Source organism: Mus caroli, unplaced genomic scaffold (assembly GCF_978045245.1).
Source record: "Mus caroli unplaced genomic scaffold, Mus_caroli_1 scaffold_2, whole genome shotgun sequence".
NCBI classification, from domain to species: Eukaryota; Metazoa; Chordata; class Mammalia; order Rodentia; family Muridae; genus Mus; species Mus caroli.
This window is the reverse complement of record NW_028227257.1, coordinates 102,774,301-102,793,504: the sequence shown is the minus strand read 5'-3', so window position 1 is coordinate 102,793,504 and position 19,204 is coordinate 102,774,301. Positions and strand designations below refer to the sequence as shown.

At 40.1% G+C, this 19,204-nt stretch overlaps 1 protein-coding gene across 5 annotated transcripts in view; it reads right to left on the bottom strand.

The window, feature by feature from the left end:
• Znf385b (zinc finger protein 385B) overlaps positions 1-19,204 on the bottom strand; it is a 402,760-nt gene that overhangs the window by 151,021 nt on the left and 232,535 nt on the right. The window contains exon 1 of one of the 5 annotated variants that reach the window (XM_029474274.2): positions 415-478. The exons of the other annotated variants lie outside the window; for them this stretch is intronic. The gene's annotated coding sequence lies outside the window, so the exon portion shown is untranslated. Of the gene's footprint in view, positions 1-414; positions 479-19,204 lie in introns of those variants that run through there. 5 annotated transcript variants of the gene reach the window in all.

Below are 19,204 nucleotides of genomic sequence, written 5' to 3'. Positions count from 1 at the left end.
CACACACTTCTTTCAGCTTCATAAAAGATAAGCAAGCATGAAGGTAGAGATGACCAAAGAAACTACCATCAGTTACCAAGGAAGACCAAAGGTTAGAAAGGAAAGAACGTTCAACAGCTGTCCACTGGTGGCTTGCTTTAAGCCTGTTTTTGCTTTCCTTTTAGCCAGTAGTTAACTAGTACAGATTATCTGTTGGCTGAGATTAGTCATTTTCTATTGTTATTGAGCAGCTTTCAATTCAGTTTCGTTGGGCACTCATGAAAATACAAACAGGCCTTAAAACAAGAAGCAGTGCGTCCCACCAGTTTCCACTAATGAACAGCATTCAAAGAAATGTCAAAGGCTGCCTCATTCTCAAACGGCAGCGATGCTAAGCTGACCATTGTCATGTCATGCCCACACAGATTATAATACCTGTGAATGCTGGGAAGAGATTGTCCACCACTATTGATTTCTATTCTTCTCTGTTACAACCTACATCTAAAGCCGGGTTCTGGGTGTAAGTCACAGAAAATAACACCCAAACATATGACTTTAGCCAGCAAATCCAGCAAGTGGCAGTTGGCCTAGGGCTGACTCAGTTACTAAATCTGCCCTCCCTGCTGTAAGCCCATTGTAAGCTGGGGTTATTTTTGACATTAGTATTTTTGAAGCTAGTTCAGATAATGTGCGGCTCATTGCCAAAATATGCTGATGAGAGGGACAACAATATGTTACCAAACCATGACACAGAGTCACTGTCTAAACGGACAGCGGTGAAGTCTAGCCACAGATTAGAAATGACTAAAAGATTTTAATGATCTATGACCATGTCACGAGGCAGGTTTCACAAGGGCATGAAATAAATGACAACGGAAAAAACTAAAAGTCTGGTTATCTCCATTTAAGAACATCCAATAGAGAACTTAAGTTGAAAAAAAGGAAAACAAAAACATTAATTTTTTTTCAGTACAGCCTAAAATTGAGGAACATTCCAAGGAAAATTATCTTAGGTCTTTGATCTTTCTATTGTTGCCTCCCAAACAAAGAATGACTTTTCTAATGCAATGTTTCTCCTGGTCTCATTAATTTAATTCATTAAGCCTCTTTTGGGGTGAGGAGAGAGGTTGCTGTGAATTGTTCGCCAACTCTACTGACCTTGTGATATTCCTTTCTGCCCTGCTTAAAATCTCTTATATGCATTGCTGTGCAGTACTAGATAATGCTTTGGGTCACACTAATTTAAAAAAAAAAGTGGTATTTCACACGGGTCAAAATAGAGTGCAAGATGCTGGCTGCGGTGCAGTGGGGTTACGTTAGAGGTTTTGGAGGGAGGTACTTCCCACTGAAAATAGCAGCTGTGGGCAGCCCAGTGCTGTGAAAGAGCTCCAGGAAGCTAAAAGCTAACAATTATTTTTAAACAGCCTTACCTATTCTGCAAGGCATTTAATATGTTCTAATGAATCCCTTCGTGGATTAGCTATATGGATTTGTTCTTTGCAGGGGAGCCCTGACCAGTATAATATACCTTAAAACCAGAATACAGAATCATGTGCTCTCTTATGAAAATGTGTAGTCACAAGCATTACTTTCTCCTAAGAGCTCATCCACCTCCGTGCTGTGTCCGAAGGCTTATCTTTCTCTAGTAGTTTAGCAAACTGTTAGTACATCAACTCAGGTCCCCACCCTGTGTCTTTCCTCTCTACCCCCTTCTGTTTATCTGAAAGAAAATGACTCAGATTGGTATGTTCTGCAGTGCTGACTTGGCCGTTCTCACAAGCCCCACCCTGATGCTCCAGATACCTAAACAATGTGAACCTAGGTCATACTATTTTCTGCTACTTGCAGAACTAATTACTTTCTGATATAACAAAAATATCGAGTGTGAAAACAGAATTCCCCACTATGGTCTTCTTTAGAACTGTCCTAGAGATACAGGTTGATGTTTAGTGTTTTAATGTACAGTAGCTAAGTCCTGGACTAATATAAACCATAAGGAAGATATAAGACATTCCATAATACTATATTCGACTCTGGTCCTAGAGAGACACAAAATATGCTTCATTATACTGTACACTGAAATGGACAGGAATTGGAAAAGAGTGGGCAGTACCTAGGTATGAAATAGGCATTCACAACTGAATAGAAACCATCTTGAAAATACAGCACTTTAAGAACTGGCTTTCAGTGGAAGCATCTACTTAGGGCCTTCAGAATAAGTGAACACAAGAATCTCAAAAAACACTTGCTCTCTCCCCCAAACCCCGGGCACTGCACTTTTCTGATCAATATCTGCACTAGATTACTGCATGCCCAATCACAAGTGAACTCAGTGACTTTGGACACTCAAAAGATCTTGTAGTTCAATAGACCCAAGCTTGAGTGGACTTAATTGATTTTCTGCTGAGGCTCTCCCCAGGCTAAGATAAGGGGTTGAACAGGCTGGACTCTTACCCAGCAACCCCCACTTCTGCCTGAAAGGAACATGTTAGTTGCTAACAGCCTTTCTCTTTGTGCTTCTTCATTCCCTGCAGTTCAAGAAGGTGATATTCTGGATGACATCATCTTCTCAAGAACTTTTGTGAGTCTCTCACTGATGGCCCAGTGATGTTTGGCTATGAAGAAAGGTCTTGTCAAAAGTGTGGTTCTGATGAACTCAGGCTTCTCTGTCTTTGCCTCTGTTTCAGGATTGTATTTCCAAGTTAGAATTTCTAAGCAGGAAGCTCTGTGAGGCACACCCTTAATCCCTTATGATGAAGTCTTTTGAGCTTTTAATTATTTTTTTCACTTTCAGTAGTTTCACAGCCACATTCAATAAACCATTTTTCCCCATGCCATTATTTCATAACCAGACTCTTAATTTTGGATGTTTTGTCATTTGAATAGTCTGTGACTTCCCAGAACAATTGAGCCCTAGTTCCTTGTTGTTTCCTAGTATACTTCCTGTCTCTCTCCTCTTAACAAGTTCTCTCAGTGCAGTAACAAATGCAGGACACAATTTTACTTCAAAATATCCTTAGCTTGAACCTCAATTGCTTCAAAAGTATTGTTTTAAAAAGTCACCAGCAGAGACAACTCCAGTAGGGTTCTGGCCAGTTTGTAACAAGGATCCACATTCTTTCTGTTCCCAATAACAAGACTGAGCCCCCAACAACGTTCATATTTTTAGTGAGTTTGTTTGCATTAACTCTGCTTCTCTCCTGGTCCTAGTAGGTTCTGCTCAAGTTCTCAGTCCTATACTCTACCTAGACTATTTTACTATGGTAGGAGCCTACTTTAGGTAGCTAATCTGTCACTTCAGAAATGTGCTGTTGACAGTAGTTAACAATCATAATTAAATATTTTTTAGATTTATTTTATTTATGTGAGTTCACTGTAGCTGTCTTCAGACACACCAGAGGGCATCAGATCCCATTACAGATGGTTGTGAGCCACCATGTGGTTGCTGGGAACTGAAATCAGGACCTCTAGAAGAGCAGTCAGTGCTCTTAACCACTGAGTCACCTCTCCAGCCCATAATTAAATATTTTTATGGGTGATTTAGTGTCATCTTGCATTAAAAGGTCCAGTAACACTTTTAAGCAGTTCAGTAGCACCCAACTTAATGAAGTAGGCACTGCTTTTGATTGATGACTTTAATGATTTTTAGCCTGATAGGATGTCAGCTCTCTCCACACACTGGTGAAATGGTGTCGCTATCCTGTCACCATCCTGGATGCCATGGCTAGCCCCTTGTTGACCACAGGGAAAGTTACCACACAATTTATTCACTGAGATCTTAGTATCAGTTATGCAGAAATCTCATCGATACAAACCAATTCACTAATACCATGTACAAGTGCTTTTTGATGTAATTGGAAACTATCAAGAGACAGAAATATAGTATCTGTTATAGTCATATCATATAGTCACGGCGTGGGTGATGACTGGGTAATATTACTATTTGCCCATAGGTTTCTCCACCTTGACTTCAATTTCAAATTCTAATTTGAAGTGACCAAGGACAAAATATTCACCACATACAAAGAGCCCCCAAAAGATTAATTCATCTGCTCCCGATGTGAAGAGATAGAAGTATTCACTAGATCTGAAAAAGAATGAATTCCAGAAAAAAAAATTCCAAGTCAGCAAAAGGAAACACCAATGGTTGCCATAGTAACTGCAGTAGATTCTTTTGCAACCTAGGATGCAGTTAGTAAAATCCGAATTAGATTCTTGGGGATGAAGATAGATTCTTGAGGTTGAAGACATAGTTAATAAATTCTAAGTTTGGAGAACTCAAAAATACTTAGGAAGTTTAAAATAATTTCAAGAGGAAGATATCTTAAAAATACAGCCAAACTTGCATTTCATTCCAATGAGCTTCTTTCTTGTTCCTGAGATGACTAGTGGCCTCATCTGCAGATGGCAGACAGCTGTTCGTGTGCTTTTTTGCATGTACCCTGCCCCACAACGGGAGAGGGGGGGAGATGAGGGCTAATCCTGAGGGCCAGTGTCGCAGGACTGAGAGTCACCCAGAAGACACACTTCTGGAAGTGGTTACGAGTGTTCTCTGAATGAGGTTTTAAAAGGCCCACCCTCAAATTTCATGGGCTGAGGCCACAGAATGAATGAAAAGGGAGAAAGGTGGCTGAATACCAGCATTCATTTCTCTCTGCTTAGACAGTGTGAGCATCTACCTCCCATTCCTGTTACTCCAGCCAGAGCTGCTCTGGCCAGGAGGCCTTCCTGGGCATGACAGAAACAAAGTGTAACAAACCCTGCCTCAATTTGTTTCTGTTAGGTATTTTGACACAGCAATGAGAAATGCAACTCAGCCTCATGGACCATCACTATTACTCCATGATCAATGCTTATACCTGTTACCTCTGGGACTCCAGAACTCTCCTTGCTCTGTGGTCTCCCCTTCATGGCACAGTTCAAATGCTAGGGATTTAGACTTTAGCATCTGAAACACGTGAGAGACTTTTTTTTTACTATGTGTAAATAACTTAGTAGATCTGACTACTTTACAGATGAGGTTCATATACCACAGCCCAAATCTGCATAAGGATGATACCTGTTGGTATCAGGGCGTGCACACAGGACGTGAACAAATAATGGATCTCATAGCACATTTCCACAGTTTTGAACCTGAATTCTGAAAACAGCATCAAGCTATGACAAATATAATGAATTCCATCATAGCAACTGTCAAAAGCTTGGATATCTTCTGATGCCCAGAATGTTTGGAACTTTGAAAAATTAGCATTACTATTATTGTATATCCTCTGAAATCAAAGGTATTGACTTCACTTTGAAATGATTCATTTCACTGACTTCATTTTGAAAGAAAACGAATGTTCTAGGTATTTTCTTACATTTTGCTTCATTTTTGCATTAAAGAGATAACAAATTTTTTTGTAATGTTTTGATATTCATATACAGCAGATACTGTGTGTATCAAGTTCTTGAAGATTTACCGTTTCTTCAGAATAAAACTCTTTCATGTTTTTATCTGAGATTTCTGAAATGGACAGTCCATCACCATTATTCATAGCCCCGCTGTTGCACGACAGCGCACCACTACTTCTTGCTCCTGTCGAACCTGTCAGCATTTTAATAAACACCGAGACATTCTGCTGTAAGGAAGAGACTTTTATATTAAATGCTTTATATATTTACGATGAACAGAATGATTCCTAACTGGAGATACTGTAAAGAATTCTGTGAGAATCATGGCTTTCGGTCCACGTGGAAGGAAAGCACATCATTTATCACGGTTGAAAATAACAACTATTATTAAAGGGAATGCACTGGTGACTTAACAGATCACAGCTGTAAAAGAATGGCTAGCTAGATGTTCCACTGTTTGTCAGTATTTGCATTCTCCACACGATCTTTTCATGATCTACTCAACTAGTATACTTGGCTGTGGTTCAGCCAATACCCACTCTCCAGTTTCAAAAGGGAAAGATTTGCTCACATGTTGAGTCTCCAAATCAGAAGCTCAGGCCAAAATCTTCTGACTCCAAAACCCATGATATATCACGTGCACAACCTAGTGTCACATTCGTGTTGATGGACAGTTCTTAAAATACAAAGATGGGCTGTTAAGATGACTTCCAGTGTAAGGCATTTGCTGCCAAGATCTGAGTTTCATCTCCAGAACCCACAAGACAGGCAAAAAGCAGGGACTTCTGCAAGCTGTCCTCGGACCTCCATATGATTGTTGTAGGAAGTGTTTATCATATAAATGCAGGTGCATACATGCACACAAAAATATTGACTAATGAGCTGATAAAGTGTCCAAGAAACCTCATGCTATCGAAACAAGCATCGTTCACTGCTTCACTTCAACTGGTTGCCAAGATGCCCCAGTCTCAAACTCATTAATGGTAACAGCATGGAATAATTAATCCGTAGCTCTTCCCATCTCTCTAAGATAACTTAAAAATATTCAACGCTTTCTATAATCTTATATGGAAGTATTTTCTCTCTGTGCTTGTCAGTTGAAGTAGCTCCGCTGAAGGGGAGATTTATGGTATTAGCAACAGGACTCTCCCCAAAGTGTATTCCTAACAAACACACAGGATGACAACGGCAGATCCTGGGTAGGTCTTCAATCACAAACGAGCTGACCAGTCATGACTGAATCAAACAAAGAGCCATAGAGACAAGAAGCAGGAGATTCAAACCAGCTCGTGAACATTTGAGATTGATGGCTCAGTAGCTAATGAACATGGGAACAGATTCAGGAGGACAGCCCTCCTGTGCTGCTGCTGAATAAACTCCTCCCCAGTGTGGGGTGCTGAGAGGTGAGCCCTGCATGCTCTGCCCAGTGGGTTCCTGACATTCCACAGGCTGTCCTGAGGACCTGGCTGTGCTGCTCTGAATGAGGAATGAGGGAGGCATCAGGTTCCACATCTTCAAGTCTTGTCTTTTCTCTTTCCTTTCCAGTACTGGCGATTGAGTTCTGTGCTTTGCACACTGTAGACAAGTCTGCTCAGAGTTACATCCATAGGCTCCGCTGTGAATTTTGAGATGAAGTGTCACTAAGTTGCCCAGGCTAACTTTTGAATTTACTATGTAGGATTATAGGTATGTGCCACCATGCCTGCCGCTAACCTGTATCTTGACAGCCTGTGTTAACCGCTTGACAGCCTCTTACTAAACGTTGAATGGTAGCACCTCTATATGAAGTTTGAGATTAAGCCTCATTTATGCTTATCTTTCAGCCTAGCCTAGATAGAGTGTAGGGCTTGCCTCTCACAGTATGGCTATAAAATAAAAGGCCCAATCCTAATTTCAAGAGTGGGCTCAATTAACAAAGTAACTCAAGTATTGTGAACTAAAGACATTACCTGAAAATTATAGAATTTCCTTGGAGTCTCAACTGTTGAAGAAAGTCTTGCGAGTTGACTGAAAAACTACAAGTGCAAATTGGAAGCTAACAAGTTTGAAAACGATAAAGTAAATGATTTGTTCCAGCAATCAAACCGGAGGAGGGCCATTTATACTTTACCCAGAACCATACAGTCTCACAACGGGCTACCCCAGATGAAAAAAAAATACTACTCTAAATATGAAAATCTGGATAGGTTAGCACGTTTATCATTCTATATCCTTTCAGGACAAATAACTTCAGTTCCAAATGTCTGGATAGGCAAGCTCCTTTATATAGAAAGATTAAGCAGTGCATTTCTTTACTATTGCTTCTACAAGGGGCATAGATCTCTGAGATGACTGACAGGATGAAGCACCTGCCTGCTTGTACTCTGTCTACAGGGCTACTGTTTACACATCTATTTTTTTACTACACTGAGCTTCTTAAGCAAGGACAATTCCTACATCACACATTTTCTTCCCTCCACTCAGGTACCAGCATACACTGAGCAGCCCAACAAAAGTCCTCAGAATCCCATCACCCTGCAGCCGTTTTCCATTTAGGAAAAACATTTCCAGCCCCTACTTTCCTACATAATGGCAGCTTTTAGACTTCCCTGTGGGAAGGCGATGACGAAGGGCAGCTGAGCTCCTCAGACGTTTTAGGAATTCATGGGGAGAGAACAGAAGGAGAAGGTGAAAGAGGCATTATAAATATGTTAGCTGTTTCACTCTTGGATGAATGAAGACATATAATCCACGTGGGTACCTTAGTCAGCACCATTTTCTTTGAATATAAAAGACAAAAATGCATATTCTTCAAACCTTTGAAATGCATTAGAGACCTTGAATGTATTTCTTCGGCAGTGTCTGGGAGCTGCATTTAGATGCTGTCAGCTCACTTGATAGCTTTATGCTGAGGGAGGGTAAAGGATTGGGCTGCAGGAACAAGAGGAAGAAAGTTTGAAGTTCATAATAAAAGTCCTGAAAAATGTTCTCAAAAAAGTAAGATATTCATGTATAGACTTGATTATGACCCATGATAGCTACTTTTATTTCTTTTGAAACTAGAGAACAGGTACAGATTTTATTTTCATAATAGCAAGTAAAATATAAAATGTGACAAGAGTTGTTAAGTTTTGCATTGCTGATTGACCCTGGGCCACAGCCATGCCAATGTATACATTCTTGATTGCTTAGAATTGTTTGTATTCATTGGTACACCTGTTACACATATTTCCCTGGATTAACAGCAATACACTGTCAATCCTATTACACACATGTCAAAATCAAAAGAGAAGGCTTCAGCTTTTAGACATCTTTCCCGTTCCTCTGATTAAAGCTGTGATCTCCTCGATCACCTTCTAAGATAAGAACCAAAGGCACAACCAAAATACACCATGCGCACTTTTCTCTGTGCCTGGGATGGACCCTGGGTACATTTTGTGTGTGCTGTGTTTCATGGATGCTTCGTGCTGGGTATGTGGTGTATGTATGTGTCAGTGTGAGTGTGCAGATGTATACATGTTCTGGTGGAGGCCAGAGGTCCACATCACGTGTTTTACTTGATTCCTCTCTATCTTTATTTTTAAAGATGGAGTTTCTCAATGAATGTGAACCTCATTGATATGATTTGCCTGGCTGGCCACTAAACTTTAAAGGTGCAGCTTGCTCCAGCGTCCTCTGGTGCTGGGGTTATAGGCATGTGCAGCTACCCACCATTTAATGCATTCCGAGGATGCAAACTTGAGTCTCCATGTTCGTGTTGGTGGCACTTTTTCCACACAGTCATTTCCCCAACCCAGGACCCAGGTTCTACTAAGCAAATGCTTTTTCCTTCTTTTCTCTCTCAAAAAGTTACAAATTATAAACATCTACTTGGCAAACCACTTAGAGTTGACAAAGTGGGACTGCATTTGTGAATATGATCATTTATTCTCCTAATGGCCTGTCTAGCTTAAAACAACTTTATAATTCTTGCTTCTTACAATAGTACTTCCCTGTAAAGTTTCAAGAGAAAAGAGTTCATACACTGTCAGCAAATAAGATGGAGGCTGGGGAGGGGTGGAAACCAAAGTGATTTCCCAAAGGAATATCAGTTTTTAAATGAAAGCTATCATAATCCAAATGTTACATTTGAGAGCAAAATCCTGATACTTGATCATAAATTAAATATTTGGAAAGTTTGTGCATTGCCACAGGCATAGCTTAATCAAGCAGTAACTCATTAAAGAGATGTATTTGAGTATGCATTTTTCATGTTAATTAGTATCTTTAAAGTTCTTTTTGGGTAAAGATGCTAACATTTTCCTTAAATACTTCTTAAAGATCAACACGGTGCCATAGGCATCTTCAAAGCAATTTGAAAGGGAACGGTTTGATTCTCCCTGTTTAATGGCCTTCCTTGTGGAATTGTAGCTCTCTGAAATTGATTAGAACTCAACTAAGGGTATTTCCAGTGCAAAGAAAATGGAGGGGAATTGGCATTGGTATTAAAGTAAGACAAATGGAGGCCCCTTCATTTCGATGTCCTTTAAGATGTTGATGAATCTCAGCCATTACCCTGCTCACCTGTATAGTCAGGACTGTGATGTTGCCAGCCTACCTGCAAAGCTCTGTGCTGAGAAGGAAGGGAGGCTACATGCCTGAAGCCCTCAGCACCGGGCACAGCAGAACACTCACCTGGGTATTTGTTAACCCTGTTATATGAATTTCTAAGGCATTTTGAAATATTGCTTTGGCTTAGTGAGATTCCACTAAGAACACAGAGTCTTGCTGTGCTGAGGGAGAGTTTCCAGATTCTCATTTTTTTGGCAATGCTGGAGACTGAACCTCCGGCCTAGGTCATGCTAGAGAAGCATTCTGGCACCATGCTAAAGATATCCTCAGAATCCCTCTTTTCATTTATTTGAAAATTTGAAACAAGGCTACCCTAATTTGTCCAGGCAGGTCTTGACATTAGAATTCTCCTGTCTCAGCTTCCTGAGTAGTTAGAATTATCAGCCTGCACCACCAAGCCTACCTCGTTTTGTAAAGGAAATTCTTTTTCATTTGAACACCAAAGCAAATGGAGTAATACCTTAAAACAACCCATTCATATTGATTAACTTTCTCTGAGCCATGGGAAGGAAGGCATAACAACCCCACAGTTTTATGATCGGTACAGTACTCAGAATGCCAGTTCCTATTTGTCTTCTGTGCTAGTAGTAACAGTTGTATGAGGGAGGTTGAGTGAATGGTTGGTTTCGCTACTTAACCTTTCATGAAATCAGGTGGCAGTTAGCTGGGGGCTGGCTAATGATGAAGCCATACTCACCTCTTTTTACCCTAGCATATAGATTTCCATGCATGTATCTGCTCTTCATAGGCATCACAATTCTCTGTTGATGGGGGGAGTAAAACATATCCTGTGTTATTCACAGATCCTCTTTTTGACTCTAGTTAATTTAATGGACATTAAGTGAAAAATCTCCATCCAGCTATGCTTTAGAACATTTTCCCCGAACTCCCTAGGAATTTGTGCTGCAGTCGATGCCATGGAAGGTATCAACAGTCTGACCGGGGTGTGGACAACCTGCCCAAATGAGAGGACTTATGGTAAACAGTAGGAATGTCAGGAAGAGGGATAGAGGACAAGAAATAAGTATAAAAAATTATGTTCCATTCATCCTGATAAGAGAATCAACTTGCTTTCTAGAATACTAGAGTCAACTGACAAGTGAGTTCTACTTGGAACCCAGAATTTTTACCATTTCTGATAATATGAAAATATTTATGTTGGTAGTCTCTTTTAAATCTTCTTTATATAAAACAAATGCAAGCTTTCAATAGGGCTTAATATCCAGAGGATTTTCCCAAAGTAAATATTTTGATATATTATTAATGTTCAAAATTAATAATTCATACATATTTTAATTTCTCCCAAAGTAAAACCATAAGACTGTTTTTGAGGAAACTTTCTTATAAAGCCTATCCTTATTACATTTTTGGCTAGGGTAATGTGTCAAATTCTATATTCAAAGAAAATGGCATTTAAACATTCAAAAATGCCTCTGTACCTTTTAAACTCCGTCTAAAACCACTTCACATCCTGCAGTATAGGGGAAAGTAAGTGATTTCTTTTCGAGCAAGGTGCATAACTGGGGCGTAATTTGTTTCCCGAGCTGCATATTTTAAAACATTCTCAAATGATGCATTGTTTGCTTCCAGCTGTCTCACCTATTGGCATAACGACGTCATATTTTCTATATGAGAGGCTCCGTACCTATCTCAAGAATCTGGGATATTTAATGGGAACTTGTTTAATACATGCAGTATGATTTTGGTAATGTTCAGCGATATGCTTTGAAATATTAAATGTTAATAACTGAGCTTTTGTTAAAAATGTTTTAATTTTGCTACATCTCATCTTTCACTTTTAGGCTGAATAAAAACACTTCATTTTTTTCAGAATATTTACTCTGTGATTAAAACACTGGATATAGGCTCACTGCTTGCTGTGCTATGTTATCTATGTAACATGTTCTTGTTTATAGACAAATCCAAATTGTCTACGAACTTAAAGGATCTCTCTTTTAAATGTACAAAATTCTGAAAATTATATTGGAATTGTCAATTGTTAATAACTTTGTTTTAAAATATCATAGGATTACAAGAGTACTTATAAATAACCAGTTGTGAAGATGAGACCTAAAAGCATGTCACTCATGTTGGGTCATCAAATACCATAGCTCACTGCTAACCAACAATGTGACAGCAGGTGATAGGTATCAGTCACTGCACACATAATACATAAATAACGCATGTATCATGTGTGCAGTGACAGGTATCTATCTGAGTAATTACTTACTGAAGGATTTGGTTCGATGTGAAAAGTGAATGGTCAGAACTAATGGATGCTTGTCCCCTAAGCTAATGCATTCATTTTCATAAATTATCAAAAGGCTTCAATAGTTACAGAGAAGCTAAGAAGCCACTAGCTAGCTTCTGTCTTCAAACATGGTCGTCCCAGGTGAAAAAAAAAACAGATTTTAACTTATCAAACATTATTATTACTGAAAGGTAGTAACTCAAATCAAGACAACAGACACATCAAGAAAGCCAACATGCGCTCTTCCTAGCAGAGACTTCATCACCCTGAGACCCATGAACTCTTTAGAAAGGAATGATCATATTTAAGGGAGGAATATTTTTTGGTAACAGTGAATCCAGAATTCGCTCACAAACCACCATTGGGAAGTAAATATTCATTATCATGTGAGCATAGAAATTATCATGTAAGTAAGAATTGTTATTATTTTTACATTGGCATGAGAGGTCAAGTGTTCACTGACAACACTTTTGTAGAAGTACACAGGCCATGGCTGTTAACATTTATGCCGCATTCCTTCCCTCTGGAGCTGAAGAAACGGTTAGCTAGTGAAGAGCAAGCTTCTGCTGAGGTACACAGGTCTGAGTCTGGAAGTTCAGGCAGACTTTGAAAAGGACAACCTTTCCTCAGAACACGGCAACCACGTCTGAGTACCCATGCCTCTGAGGCCTAGAGCTCAGGGCTGACACTGTGAAGACCATCTAGCACAGTGCAGGTGAGACTGAGAGGCCTCCACATGGACCCAGCAGGCCAGTGCTGCCCTCAGAAGCAGCTTCTGCTTGGGGTCTCCTCATGCTATTTCATTTGTTTTGCTATGAGAGAAACAGGACTCTTTAGGTTTTCAGCTGCAGAAATCTTGAGTTTTCCCAAACTTAGAGGTTAGGGAGATTTACCATCCATAAACACAAAGATGGTTTAAAATTCAATGGCTGCATGTCTTTCTGGCTTTTAGTTATTGTGTTTGAAAAGACTTTCCTTGACAAAATCGACACTTTTATAGAAATAATTGAAGAATTTTTCATTGTAAGAGCACTGGAGTCTTATGAGAGATTGTTTTGAATGATACGGAAAATAATAAAGATGAAAAGCTATATCTCCATGGTAGCTACTCACGATAGGTATTTTTCTATTTCATAGTCTTTTGGGAACTCATGCTGGGTGAAATTGTGTGGTCTGACTCAGCTTTTCTCACAGGACTGACACACATGGGAGAGTCAGTACTGGCATATCCTTGGTCTGGGACGTCCATCATTCCCTGGTGTCACCAATGATACCTATACGCTGCCTACTAGCTTTCTGGCCTAGATTGCTTGGTTAATCATAGACATCATTTCTAGCTGGTGCACAGGTATGGATGTGGCATGTTTAGGGATAGGACACTGTGCGAATAGGGATGAGCCTGCATATCTGAAGTGCAGGCAATATTATAATTGTACCACAGGTTTGCCTATGAAAATTGTGGTGAAGCAGGACTAGAAATACAAGAGCAGAGCTAATAGAATGTAAGTCCTAAGTGATCTCAAAGGAACAGGAGGATTATAGCTCATGGAGTCAGGGAGTATCAGGAAGTGTTGAAAAAGACCTCATTTACTCCAAGTTGTGATGATGATTTCTTGTTAAGATTGACAATTCTTCACTGAATCACTTTGTCATTAGATTATCTGTGTTTTAATAAATTTGGTTTCTATTCACTTCTACTGCTTAACTTAATAGGAATACCCATAATCCGATATGTTCAGATCCAAATTTTGTGTGCTCTAAGAACCCATAATCCATAATCACCTCTTGACCACCACCACCTGTCTACTTTCAGACCTGAACACCGTAACCCTGAAAAACAGAGGTATCAGCTCTTGGTGTGAAGATCAACCGGGAGAGAGCAGAGGTGAGTATGAAGCTTGCAGACTTTAGGTAGGAGGAGCGATAGCTACAGAGAAAAGCCATCTTTGGATGGACCCAGACTCTGAGCCAGACAGGCCCAGCTTAGGGTTCTATGGCTTCCTTATCTTATTTTCCTTTGACCAGTGGTTCTCAGTCTTCCTAATGCTGCAATCCTTTAATACAGTCGTGTCCTGGCAACCCCAATCATAAAATTATTTCTGTTGCTACTTCACAACTGTAAACAGAATAAAGCAAAGCAAAACAAAACAAAACAAAAAACGCAGAGTCAAGAGAACAAATGACCCAATTTAAAAAAAAATGGGCTTGGGATCTAAACAACATTCTCAAAAGAACTAAAATTTCAGAATCAACTAAGCAGAGCTCTTGGGTACACAGAGACTGAAGTGATAATCAGGGAGTCTCTAAGAGTCTGAGATAGGCCCTCTGCATATATATTATGGTTGTGTAGCTTGCTGTTGTTGTAGGACTCCTAAGAATTGGGGTGGAGGTTGTCTCTGACTCTTTTGCCTGCTCTTGGGACCCCTTTCCTCCTACTGGGTTGCCCTGATCATCCCTGATATAAGGGTGTGTGCCTAGTCTTACTGTATCTTATTCTGTTGATATCACTGGGAGGCCTGCTCTTTTCTGAAAGGAAATGGAGGGGTAGTGGATTTGGGAGAGAGGGGAGGTGTGAGGAGACTGGGAGGAATGGAGAGAGGGGAAGATGTGCTCAGGATATAATATAAGAGAGAGTTTAAAAAGAAAAGAAATAAAATGGCTAAGAAATAACTCAAAATGTATTCATCATTCTTAGCCATTAGGGAAATGCAAACTAACACAACATTGAGATTTTATTTTTGCTCAGTCAGAATGACTCAGATCAACAAATGCTGGTGAGGTTGTAGGGGCAAAGGAATCCTTATTCATGGGTGGGAGGAATGCAAACTGGTGCAGCCACTTTGGAAAATCTGTATGAAGAATCCTCAATGAGCTAAAAGTAAATCTACCACTCAAGCCTGTTATACCACTCCTTGGCATATGCCCACAAGATTCCACATCTTATTGCACAGATAATTGGTCAGCAGTGTTCATGGCTACCATATTTATAATAGCTAGGAAATAGAAGCAATCTGAATATCTTTTCACAGATAAATAGATGATAAAAATGTGATCATGTACTATATATTGTATATATATGCTATATATGATATATATATATCACATATATAAACAATATGGAATACTATTTAGCTGTAACGACAAATGAAATCTGCAGGTGAATTTATAGAACTAGAAAATATTGTATTCAGTGAGGTAAGCCAGAACCAGAAAGGCAAATGCCGCACGATTTCTCTTATCTTTAGTTCTTAATTCCAAATCCCCAGATGTGAATATACAACATGGAATAGCCACAGAAATCGGGAGGCTATAAAGGGACCATTTAGGTTGTGGTGAAGGAGGTATAGCAGGTTACAGGTGATATGAAGCAGGTGACGGAATAGTGGGAGGTTGTTAACAGGATATCTGGACCTGTTTTAATTCAGCCTTCAGCACATTAATCCCTCTGGATGGAATACATGCCTCTAGCACTCACCTTTAACACCAAACAATGAAGGGGAAGTTAGTTTGTAGAAGGAAGCACTCATGTTTGAAAGTGGTGTCTAATTGAGTGGCAGACAAAATGACTCATCAGAGAAAGATTTGACAGAATAGGATGTGCACAGTTCTCATAAGGAGAATGAGGAACTACTTAAGGTAGAGACAGTGGAGGAAGAAGAGAGTACTGTGCAGGAATTCAGTAGAGTCCATAAAGAGCAGTGCAGGAGAGTTGAGAGGGAGAGTAGGGCAGTACAGAGAGGGAGAAGGAGGCAGTTTTCCCCGGAGAGTTTTATAGAGACAGACTGAAGAGAGAACGAGCTAGACGTGGGTAAAGCCAGAATGAGCCAGAGAATGAGAAGGAGTCAGAAGATTAGAAAAGATTGCAGGAATTAGTTTGAGGCCAAGAAGAGCAATTCAGAGGCTGAGAGAAACAGCAGCGCTAAATCGAACCATCAAGTTCAGAACAAGAAAGGGTAAGCTTATTCAGCAGTCCTTCTCAGAGGCTGAAACCATTCTAGACCTAGAATAGATTGTAGAAAGGCTAGAAGCTTCCAGGTGTAGGCCAAAGTGAGCAGAGGGAGGTAGTAATCCTTGGCATCGACAACAACAACAGGAAAATAAAAGTTGCTTTTGCAGAAGGTGGTTCTCACTGGGTAGAAGGATGAGGGTCAATACAGAAGGAAGAGAAACAAGGGACAGATAATACTAAGGCTGCTTGATAAAGCTGGAGGAAATCATATTATTTTATTTTGATGTAAGCTTATACATTTACATATATACAATACACACATATACATTTGTGTGTGTGTGTGTGTGTGTGTGTGTGTAGTATGTATGTATGTATGTATGTAATGAATTTTAAAGGAAGTCATTCCACTTGGGCTGACAATGCCCCCCACAAGAACTGCAGACTAACAAATCCCATAGTACCAGGCACAAGAGCCCTCCTTTGGAACGGCTGGTCAAGATAGACTAAGTTACTCCCAAAACAATATAGATCATCAATGCAATCCTCAGCTGTCTCTAGGGGGTTGAGTGTGGGTCCATATTGCTGAAGAGACTACACAGTTTAGGGCACAAAGACCCAGATGATTCAAGATGGATCTGACCTGTAACTCTCTTTCCTATACTCTAGCTTTCACGGTTACAGAAAATATAATTCAAGCTGGCAAGGGAGGGATGCTATTAAAAAACTGTAGCATCTATGAACCAGGACAATAACCAGAATATCAAGATACACACAATAATCATATGTCTTTAGCAACCAAGAGCTATCTAACTGGAATTAAGGCCCTCTTAACAGGAGGACGTTAGAAAAGGCTCTATTGCATAATTCCTTACTACATTCTAAATCTTATCCTAATACCCAGAGAGTAGCAGCTGTCACCATTCACAACCTCAAAGAAACCCCTTTTAAAAAAAAGTAAATAGAGACATTACAGAAAACCACAGTTAGACACAATGCAGAGATCAACACATCTTAGGGACCCAAGGCCTAATGGATCCATCTACATCATGGCTCCTGTATCCTAGCTTAGAAAACATTGTGGAAGGGAGGGTGAAAAGATTGTAGGAACCAGAACATCAGAAAGTCTGCTGTGAAACAGTTTCTCCTAGAAATGACTGTATGTACAAGCAAGACCTGAACAATGTCCATGGACATGTTAACATGGACAGGGGTAAATTTTACAGTGTGATACCTCTAAATGAAGAACTATAGGCAAATAATAATTGCTTGAGGAATCTTCTCCTAAGGATGAGCCCTCTTATTGGTTGTCCCACAGAAAGGTCAGCCCTGAAACCATACACATCTACTAAAAACAAGAATGGATCCAGCACGTTTTACTTATATACAATTGTGCACACACATATACACACATATGTAACAATCAATAATCAAGAAAAGGTGGCTATCAACTTGAAGGTAAGGGAGACATGGGAAGTGTTTGAGGGAGGGAAGCTGGGAGAGGTTGGAGAGGGAAAAGGGAGGGAAAGCGGTTTAAGGATTTCAATGGCAGACCTAGAAATGGTTTTACTAATTCCGGGAGAATTTCATGCACTGCACTTTAATCATACCCGTCCTCTCCTCGTACCCACTAGGTCCACCCTTACCTCCTGCACTAAACTTCCTGACTCTCGCTTGTTGTTTTAATTGATTCATTGAGTACAACTTGTGCTGTCAGCATACATACACATGGGCATGACCCATTCACTGGTGCACTGACAACTACCAGTAAACATAAAAGAACCCCCTTCCCCATGAAAGGGGCTCCTCAGTTAGGGGTAGGGGCTTATGTCTGCTCCCCACCACCACCACCACCAATCTCCTTCATGCTTGGCCTCAAGCAAGAACCCATGACTGCTGTGAGTTCTTATGTGTACTCTAGCCATATCCAAACTCACCATTTTTGCTCTGATTATCCCCTGATGATACCTCCTGGTATATGTGGGTGGGGAGGGAAGGTGCAGACATCCGGTCCTTGGCTGAAGGGGCGCACTCTACTGATGCTTTATTTGCTGCACCTGGACCAACAGTGAGAAAGGGTCCACTACACAAAGAAACTTCTCTGAGGGAAATTCCATTTCAGCAAGAAGCCCTTACACAGCAAAGTTCTATATGTGATCTTAGTAAAAATGGTGATAAATGCTTAGAGACAGGTTTCAGAAATATCAAAATAAGAAAGACTTGATCACTAGTTTAAAGCTTTTAAGGGTCAAGACTGGAGTGTGTACACCTATCTGCATTTTCCATTGCTGTAACCACCCTGGGTTAGTAATAATGTTTGCAATGTGGGGATCTCTTGATAGACGATTCATTAACTAATACATTCTCCTAGGATTCCAATTCTCCTAGAACCCCACCCATTCCTACTTGAAAATTCTTCATTGTAACACACATCTTTCTATGACAAAGAACTTTGTGTGATAATAGGTTTTTTCCAGTGAATGCAAAGTATGCTATATACTACCTCAGCATGTAGGAGATAAAAAACTCAAAACCATCAAAATGTTAAAGTTTCTCTGTAGGAAGTGGCTGATGAGATAAAGTCCTTGACCACAGAAGAGAGACTTCTCTGCTTTGGAAAGCTCCTGTCTGTCTTCTGCCAGGTACCAGAGGCCACGGAGAAGTGTGCTTATGATCCATTATGTTGGTACCATCCCCTGTTTACGCACCCAGAACCTCACTTCTTATGTAATATCTTTCATTGTAAGGGTAAATGGCACTTTTCCACCGAATTTTAAAATAGTGCATCATGTATAATTCATTAAAACTGCCAGTGGCATCAACATCCTCCTGTAGAATTTGTCCCACTTAAGAAATGTCACACATTCATTCGACTTTTGTGATAGATACCATGTCTCTGATTGGATATAACTGGCCTTGTTCCGCTGTCCCCTCCATGGCTACCAACACTCATCTGGACATTTGAGATGTGTTAGCAACGGTGTCAACAGCTTTTCTCTTCTTTCTTTTTTTGTTAGACTTTTACTGTTGTCATAGAGACATGA